General features: G+C 33.6%; 1 long non-coding RNA gene across 1 annotated transcript; it reads left to right on the top strand.

Annotated features, from left to right (window-relative positions):
- The first annotated feature begins 7394 nt into the window (after positions 1-7394).
- On the top strand, positions 7395-8087 carry LOC124461956. Its single transcript, XR_006955337.1, has 3 exons — positions 7395-7669; positions 7730-7916; positions 8021-8087. It is a non-coding gene; the product is annotated as an uncharacterized LOC124461956 (long non-coding RNA).
- Positions 8088-10212: the final 2125 nt, after the last annotated feature.

Genomic DNA, 10212 nt, shown 5'->3' on the forward strand with positions numbered 1-10212 from the left:
AGCAATACGTCATGCGCCGCGTGGGCGAATACTGGAATTCACAAACGTTAGCCAATGGAACTGGGTTCCAACCAACCTTAACCCTGCAGATCTTGCTTCTAACAAACAACGCCAATACATAAAAAACTTGGCTACACGGTCCAGACTATTTGCTGCAGGATCAACACGAGTGGCCAAAATGCGATGATTGGGGACACCAAACAATGCCTGACTAGGCATAACATACTCTTCATCGACAATTCGCCGATGGAGCTAAAACTTAACGCGGAATATTTTTCCGACTGGCGCAGGCTATTTCGAGCTTTAGCGCGCTTATTCTCTACATTGAGAAAGTGAAAGCGAAACAAAAGAAGGCATCCCATAATCGCCAGTGGAATTTTTGCCAGACAGTTTTTGAGAAGAATTATTAAGAAACTGTGTTTCTTATTTTATTTTAAAGTTAATAAAATTGTTTTTGAAATATTTAAATATTTTATGACTTATTACACTTTCATGTCGTGTGCTCAATATCTTCTATATTTTTTTAAAATACATAAAAAATATCGAATTTTAAGTTAAATGTGTAGTATTATGCTTATTACTAATATAAAATACTTAACATTATATTATTCTAAACTAATACTCATAAAAAATTGGTAATATACCTAGATATAACTCTACCATAATATCTAACTAATATATCTCACTATAACCAATAAATAATAGAAATTAAGTTTAATCGATATTACCTCATTGATATTATCGATGATTAAATTGATAAATATGATATTTTATTTTTTAAAAAGCCCAATAAGACAAAAGTGTATTAGGTTTATAATTAAGTCGAAATTACATTGAGCTCTGAATGACTAACTTGACTATTAAAAACACATTAATTAATTTTAACAATATCTACTTTTTAATAGAATATTAAACATTCTTTATACATATGACTCTTAAATCAATCTATATTAAAACTCCTAATAAATTTTGACTAGTTAAGAGTTAAAGTTATACAGAGATCAGTGATTTTTAAGCTTTATTTCCTTGATTATCATATTAAGCTTAAAGCTAGCTATGTATATACATTTCAGAATTTAGATTTATCATATGACGTTAATATTGAGAATTGCTTTGTAGAATATTGAATTTGCGTGACAAATTAACATGGAATAGGAAAACCTTAATAAAGGATGCAGAGATTTGGAGGATTTGAAAGGATGCATCTTCTATATTTAGATTGATTGATTTATCTATAAATAGAAAGTTATCACATTATTTTGGTGATATATTATAGGCAGCAAGTATTAGATTCCTTAGATTTAGATTCAATTATTATATCTAAATTAAATATATTCAACAAGTAAAAATTCTGTTGACCAAAATGTTTAACAACTTTTTTTCTGTAAGTTCAAACTTTCAATGATGGGGCATTACATTTAATCTAATCTTAACCAAATAAATAGCTACACATAACATACATGCAGACATATACATATATACATGTGTATAGGAAAGCTTTAAAAATGACTGATTGGTTTTAATTGAATATGAATTATATAGCATACTGATAAGCCAAAAGATTAACTTGACATTTTGTAAACTGGTAATCTATATATTCATACGCACATACATAAATTTCTGTATTGGTACGCAATTAAAAAAGCGATGATAAGAAGAAAAAATACTGTGTAAAAAACTCCTTCGACCGGGTTCCGTTGGGTGAAAAATAATAATCAGAGACACGTCTGTGTCGGTTGACTGGAGTTTTTGATTGATTCTTTATTCCAAATTATCTTTTGCTTAGGCTAATTTTACATATATATTCTTATGCTGCGATTTATGCGACAGCTACAAAAGAGAGGAGAGTGTCAGTACATACATACATACATACTGTTGGAGCGCATGCATCAAAGTGCTGGTCAGCGGTCACACGCTGGCCTGGCTCTAGCTCATGTTACGCTTGTGCATACAGTGCTTATGTGAATATATGTATGTGCATATACAAATGTACATACATATATGTCATGCTTAATTGTATGTTTACTTGAATATGTTTATGTGAATACTTCAATGTATACATATAACATATTCAAGTGCACAATTATATTTTAATGCGTATATGTTTTAATGTTATACTTGCAACAAAGTGTTACAAGTTGAGCTCATTGTGTTGAGTTATTAGTTGTATGAACATACTACACCTCCCCTTTTTAGAGAATAACGTAATATTATTAGTTATTGTAATGATTATTTATATAGAAAGGTAAAATAAAAGGTAAAGTAAAGGTGTATCTTAGGAAAGTTTTTTTTTTTTTTGTTTGTGTCTCTTTAGGCAAATTTCTTTCTCTTGTTTCGAAATTGCGTGAATTTGTTTTCAATATAGATGAATCCATAAAGATTTTTGTTTTTTTTTTTTTTGTAAAATTACTTAAGTATCATGATAATTATTATTTTTTTTTCGGTTGATCATTCCGAAAATGGTTTTAGTCTGTTTTATGAACCTTTGGTATTTATTCTATTATCTGCTATTAAATATTGTCATTTTCTTCTATACTCACTACCTTATAAGGCCCATATATTTAGCATCTAGTTTATGACCTATTCTTTTCTTAATAAAACTTTATCTCCTATGTTTAAATTGAAATCGGCAATATGTTTGTCGTAGTATTTTTATTACTTAACTTATGGTTTTCTAACATTATCCTAGCTCTTTATATGCTATTCTATTCTAAACTTTATTTCCTTAGAGTAGTCGTCTAAATTGTATATTGGATCTATTCTATCGATTTTGTTAAAATCTATGAACTGATTTGGTAGTCTTCCAAATACTAGTTCGTATGGACAATATTCATGCACTGCCGAGGGTGTTGTGTTGTAACAATAAGTGAAATATTGTATCCAAGCATCCAATCGGACTTATCTGCTGATATGTATGAACGAATATATTCATTGAATGTTCTATGACTTCGTTCTATTGTCCCTAAGGTCTGGTGGTGGTATGCTGTAGATGTCAGATTTTTAATCTTCATGTACTTGCATATATCTGTTATAATTTGGTTTTTATACTCAGTTCCCATGTCCGTAATGAGTGTTTTCATTGGACCGTACTGTAGTATACAATTTTCGAATATAGCTTTAGCTACATTACTTGCACTCTTAGATGCAACTGGAATGGCTATTAGGTATTTTGTCAGATCGCATATCAATGTGACAATATACTCATTTTCATTATCTGATTTTGGTAGTGGACCTATTGTGTCCACTATAACCTTATCAAAAGCCTTCGCTGGTGTTTCTGTTATTATCATGGGAGTCTTCGTATGTGTCGTCGTTTTTGACACCTGGCATTTATGACATCTCCTTATGTACTCTTTGATATGGCGTCCCATATTTTTCCAATAGTAGTGTCTTTTGATTTTTGCCAGCGTTCTGGTAATGCCAGTATGACCTCCTTGAATTGGATCATCATGATATGTAGACAGTATTGCTTCTTTTTCTTTTTCATTTTCTATTAGGGTCACCGGCTGGAGTAGCGCTACTCTTAATGTTTTCAATATAGTATTGCCCATATTTTTAAAAGAATCTATTGAAATAATTTCAAAGATCTTTTCGCTCGGTGCCAGTTTTAGTTGGCTGATTTCAAGTATACCGGCTTGCATTTCAAGCCTTTGGAAGAACTGACCTAAGTCGAGAATTCCATTGGTATACAAATCGCTAACTTCAATTCTTGCCATAACTTTCTTTCCATGTTTCAGTGAACATTTAGATTCTGTTATTCGCAAGGTCACTACTTTTCGTACCTCGTCATTATTGATGACTTCGTATACGTTGGGCCTAGAAGCATTTTGAAGTTTTTGCCTTGGCAAAAGGTCTTCTTTATTAACTGCGCAGTTTTTCTGTCTACTTTGTTGCCTGGTAGTGACTTTCAGGACTTTTATACTCATATCTTTTAATTCGGATATAGTTATCCGCGATAAGGCGTCTGCCACAAAATTGTCTTTACCTCGCAAATACTCTACTGTAAAGTCGTACTCTTCCAATTCTAGCCGCATGCGTGTTAGTTTTGAACTCGGGTTGACCATGGAGAATAAATATGTTAATGGTCTATGGTCTGTTCGCACTGTGAAGTGTTTTCCATATATATATGGTCGAAAATGTGTTATTGCCCAATGTATTGCTGCTAGCTCTTGTTCTGTAGTACTCTTGTTGCTTTCACCTTTAGTGAACGCTCTTGATGCATATGAAACTGGAAGCTGGAGTCCATTATAGTTTTGTGTTAAAACTGCTCCACATGCTTGTTTGCTTGCATCCGTGATTATGCAAAATTCTTTGCTGAAATCTGGGTACTGCAATAGATTAGGTTGAACGAGCTTTTCTTTTAAGTATTGGAATGCATTTTCGCATTCTGCTGTCCATTCGAAGGGAACATTCTTTTTACATAATCTTGTTATGTGCCGGGAGTATTCGGCGAAATTTTTTATGAAACGTCTATAATAATTGCAAAATGCAACGAAACGTCTAGCACTATCTGCATCATGTGGGACTGGATAATTCTTGATGACGTCAAATTTTGTGTCGTCTGGCAAGATTCCTTTGTCTGTGCATTTGTGACCTAGGAATGTCACCTCATGCATAAAAAATGAGCATTTTTCTGGATGCAGTTTTAGATTGTTTTTTCTGCAAAGTTTAAAAACATCTACTAAATTTTTAATCATATGTTGTTCAGAACAACCAATAACGATTAAATCATCCATATAGAGAAAAGCTTGGCTGGGCTCAAGCCCTGAGAATGCTATTGTCATCATTCTTTGAAATGAATTAGGTGCTATTTTTAGACCGAAAGGTAATCGCGTGAAGCGATATGAGCCATTGCTCGTTGAAAAAGACGTTATATCTCTTGATTTTTCTTCTAGTTCTATTTGATGAAAACCTGACATTAAATCAAGGCAAGAAAAATATTTTGCTCTTCCCAATTGATCAAGAATATCATCAATTCTGGGGAGCGGAAACTTGTCTGACAGCAATTTTTTGTTTATTTGACGATAGTCAATTACTAATCGCCAGTTTTTTTCTTTAGATCCCGAAAGTGTTTTCTTTGGGACTAGTAAGAGTGGGCTATTATAAGGCGAAACAGACGGTTCAACAATACCCTGTTCAATTAACTTTCCAACTTGTCGCTGGATCTCGTCTATTTGGCTATGCGGGCTCCGGTAATTTTTCACATATACCGGTTCATCATCCTTAAGTCTTAATTTTTGTTTATAAAAATTATTTGTTGTGATCGGTTCGGTGTCAAGTCCGAACACATCACTATACTCAGTGCATAATTTTTCGAGTTTGTCTTTGAATAGTGTTGGGAAATTTTTCTTCAATTTATGAATTACAGATTCTTTTCTTAAATCTTTGGTATTTTGAACTATATCGTAGTTCGAAAGTGATTCAAATTTTAAATTGTTAAAGCCTACTAGTTGGCAGTTATCTGTGGTATTTAAGAATCGGACATAAGTACTTTGGGCTGTTGCAATAGTGTTTGCAACATAAACGCCCGGTTTAATTTCCTGATTCGGAATTAAAATGTTACCTTCTGCTGAAGATAGTTCTATTTTGCGTACCACTTGGGATCTTGCTGGTAGAAGTGCTGAGTTATTACCAGAATTGAATGTTATTGGAACGTAAATTGGGTACTTTAATGTTTGTGGTCTAAGTATAAACCAATCTTCTGAATTGCTGTAATCTATTTTGCAATTAAAAGTTTTTATGAAATCTAATCCTATTATTCCATCGCATGGGATTGCGAAATCTGCATGAAGCAGATGAAATTCGTATGGAATAATATATTTACTTGTCTGCAATTCTATTGAGACTAGGCCTTTGGAATTTATTACTCCTTCTCCTATGCCTCGAATGTCTACAGTTTTGTTTACTTTGATGTCATGAAATACATCAGAATTTTCTTTTATTATTGAAATATCTGCACCGGTGTCAATTAAGAATGTTATTTTCTTATTGGTTTCAACATTCTTAAATGATACGAAATTATTAAGACTTAGGTTGATAGAGTATACTTTATTTTTTAACTCTGAGCATTTGGAGGAGCTTGTCCGTTTCCCTGGTCGCTTTGGGTAATTCGGACATTTGTATTGTTATAACCATTTTGTTGGTTATTTGTGTTTTGTCTATTATTATTTTGTTGTCCACCTCCACGGCCGCCTCTTCGGTAGCGTGAATTATTTCGGCCTCGTTGGGCTCTGTGGGCATCGTTATTGCTCCAGCTCGAATTGTTGTTGTTCCAATTCGAGTTGTTTCTCCAGTTACCATTATTATTGTAGCGGCGTCTACCGCGGTCATTATGCTGGGCATAAAAAATGGTATTATTTTGGGAACTTCCCGTGGAGCCCGACTCTACTGAAAGAGTGGTAAATCTAGTGATGGCTTCTTTGGCTGAATCAAAGTTTCCCGATTCCATTAGTAGCTGGACTCTTTGACTTTTGGTATGACTTACCATAGCATTTACTGCCACTTTGGTAGTGTATTTTATAGCCTGTTCATTTGGAAGACCATCCGAAATATACGCGCCTTTTAGGGCGTCGGTCAACTCAGTAATCTCTTTTGTGTATGAAACACAGTTATTAGGGTTTCTCTGCAGATTTTTAATCTTTGCTGTTAAAAGATCCACTGATTCACCCTTAAAGATTGTTGACAGTTTTTGTATAACTTCGTCAATCGTTGTTTCCGAGCTTAGCGTATTACCCGCTTGACCTTTCAATTTTGATTTTATTATTTCGATGGCTACTGCTTCATGCGTTTCTTTTATGGTATCAAGTACGCGAAGTGCCCCAATGAAACCTTGTAGGTTTTTAATGTCACCATCGAAGAATGGTAGCAGCCTTGTGGCTGTGTTTATGAATTCTACCACTGTTTGAGTCATTTTGTTGCTTCCTTTTGGAATTGCTGGTTTATTATGACTTATAATTGACTGATCAGAGCTCACTGGTGGTTTTTCTTGACCTCTTTCATCATCGGCCATTAGTTGCGTTTCTTCTTCCAGCACTATTGAAGTTTCCAAATCAGTTGTTTGTTTAAATTCAATATTGTGTCTGTTTAGCACAGCTATTGCTTTTTGTTTGCAATCACTGTAGAACGCATTTGCGGCTGTTTTTTGCCCTTCCTTTAGTTTGCTATAGTGCTCAGTTAATACTGCCCTAATAGCTTGGAGCTTCTCGGTTATTATTTTCGTGTGTTTGGTTACTGTGTCTTGGGATGTTTCTCTGTTTTGCGAGAGGCACTTACAAGATTTAGTTAATTCTTGTGCGTGTATTCTAGCTTTTCCAATTATATCATCCCAAGTAACCATAGTTTGTTAAAAATAACAAAATTTTCGAAAATGTTTATGTTTATTTATTTTTTTTTTTTATTATTCTGTATCTATTATTTCTACATCTGAGTCTGTACTCGATTCTGATATGTCTATCAGCGCGATCGAGTCCTTAAAAAGTTCGTGGACCCATCCGGGCACGTCTTTATGTAAAGGAGTCTTAGCTAACAATCTACTATAAGCTACTTTTATGGATTTTTCCATAAGATCTACAATTTTTTTTTGTAAATTTGTAGTTGTGGGCTATCCAATACCTTATTTCCTTGTATTTGTGATTTGTTTCGCCTGATTGTATCAGGAAATCGAGGAAAGGTAAGTATTTTTGTAGCCTTTTTGTTTCTATCTTATCCATATTCTACACTAACTTGTTAGGCCTATTAATATGGATGTACGTATATAAAAAAATCATGGAGGCTTACTGCCTCGGTTCCTCCATTCGGTAGAAACGATATGTGCCTGCTGCGTTGGAAAAGCAACATACATATGGTACTGTGAGGATGAAACTCATCTGTACCCTAGTGCTTCCTTGAACTGGGAATTCTTCTCCCGTTATATTTAGGTAAGCTGACTTAATTTGTACCAAGTTTATTGAGTTCTGTGGTGAATTGATATGCTCATTTCTAAAAACCTCAATTAAATCTTGGACAATACTGGGATGCCTAGCGTTTATTTTTCCAAAATAATTATCAAGAGTGGCCATTGTTTTCCAGAATTATTATTATTTTTTTTTTTATTGTTATTCGCGTGTGTGCATATGTATTCTTAGACCTTATCTAGGTCATTAGCTTGGCTTATGGCTCTTTTGGTTACACATTTATTGTGTAATAGATAAGCTTTATATAAAATATATGCGCACATTATTACGACGATTATTAATAACAATATGTTCGTTAATCTCAAGTCAGTATTTGATGATTCGATTTTATTTATTACATTAGCAGTGGAGTCCACTGATTTTGTTTCTATTAACCCCATTGTGGGTATAAGAGATATATCATCAAATTTACTTATGGAATTATCGAACATATGGAGTTTATATAAAAAAATTTTTTTTTTTTGTGTATAATTCTAATAATAATCTCACTGACTAACGATCCTATATGAGACTATTTTAATTTAGCAGGATGAAAATGAATATGACAAATACGGGAAAAAAATAGGGAACAAAAGCCCATAAAAACATCTCAAAACCTTTTGTTTAAAAGTTACTAAAAAAAATTTTTTTTTTAAGTATTTCAAGCTTCGTTCTTATTTGCTTGAATACGAATTATAATTATAAAAATTTATATTTGAATTATTTGAAAAATTGTTATGGATTCATGAATTTTTATGAAATTTTATTTAAAAAAATTATTAAATTTTTTTTTTATACGACAAAAGAAAAAAAAATTTTATCTCAACTGTGTCTTGCACAGCGAGCCAGAGACGTGGAAAAAATTATAGAGCATGTGGTTGGCTCACAATTCAGATTTACATTTCATTCGTTATTGTTATTTAGAAATAAAAAAAAATTTATATGAAAAAAAAAAAATTCTCCAACCACATTGTTAGTAATAGCCTACAGAAAGTTAGTAAGTTCGCAAGTTGCACTTTCGTGCTTCAACTTGCTATTAGGCTTATAATTATTATTATTAAATTAAAGGCAAGTTAAGGCTTGCGCATTTCTGCGGCCCCCTTGCGTTTCTTCGCTCTTTGGCGAAGTTCAGTTTTTAGGTTCTCGATACGCTCTATGCAGCGTTGTCGGTCTTCTTCGTTGGTGCTGGCCTTTAGTAAATCCTGCTGCAGTCTTTTCTGGGTGAGCAGGCGTCTCACCTCACCGCCCCGTTTCGTCTTTTTGGGGATTCTCGTCTGCTGCCGGGCTCTGTACTCCTCTATTGTTAGTGGCCGCGGTCCATCGTTGGGATACAGCTCTAGCGCTTCTTTTAGCGTCAGTGCATCCCTTTGCTCGACAGGAGCAGATTCCGCAAAGGGAATATCTTCACTGTTGTTCATGTATTTTTTTTTTTTTTTTTTTTTAGTCAAACTTATGTGTTGATGCTGATGTTCATCGTTGGGATAACGAACGAGACTCAAATATATTCACTAGATATCTTCAGTATTATGGTGTTGAAGCTGATGTTGATAGCTGTTCTTTAGCTTTAAATGTTTAATGCTTACATAATTTTTCTTATTATTTTTTCCAGTAATTATTATTAAATTATTTACTCTCTGTTGTTGTTGCTACAATCTCTGTCAGTTGTTTCTTTTCTTGCCAATAAGTTGCAGCATCATTTAGTTGTTGTCGCTTTTCCATATATTAGTTGTCGCAGCATCATTTAGATGTCATCGCTTTTCAATATAAAATTATGTTATTATAATTTATATATATGTTGTGTGCAGCTCAGGTCCTGTCACGGTCGCCATGTAAAAACTCCTTCGACCGGGTTCCGTTGGGTTGAAAAATAATAATCAGAGACACGTCTGTGTCGGTTGACTGGAGTTTTTGATTTATTCTTTATTCCAAATTATTCTTTTGCTTAGGCTAATTTTACATATATATTCCTATGCTGCGATTTATGCGACAGCTACAAAAGAGAGGGAGAGTGTCAGTACATACATACATACATACTGTTGGAGCGCATGCATCAAAGTGCTTGGTCAGCGGTCACACGCTGGCCTGGCTCTAGCTCATGTTACGCTTGTGCATACAGTGCTTATGTGAATATATGTATGTGCATATACAAATGTACATACATATATGTTCATGCTTAATTGTATGTTTACTTGAATATGTTTATGTGAATACTTCAATGTATACATATGAACATATTCAAGTGCACAATTATATTTTAATGCGTATATGTTTAATTGTTTAT

The sequence above is a fragment of the Drosophila willistoni genome, unplaced genomic scaffold (assembly GCF_018902025.1).
Source record: "Drosophila willistoni isolate 14030-0811.24 unplaced genomic scaffold, UCI_dwil_1.1 Seg770, whole genome shotgun sequence".
NCBI lineage: Eukaryota > Metazoa > Arthropoda > Insecta > Diptera > Drosophilidae > Drosophila > Drosophila willistoni.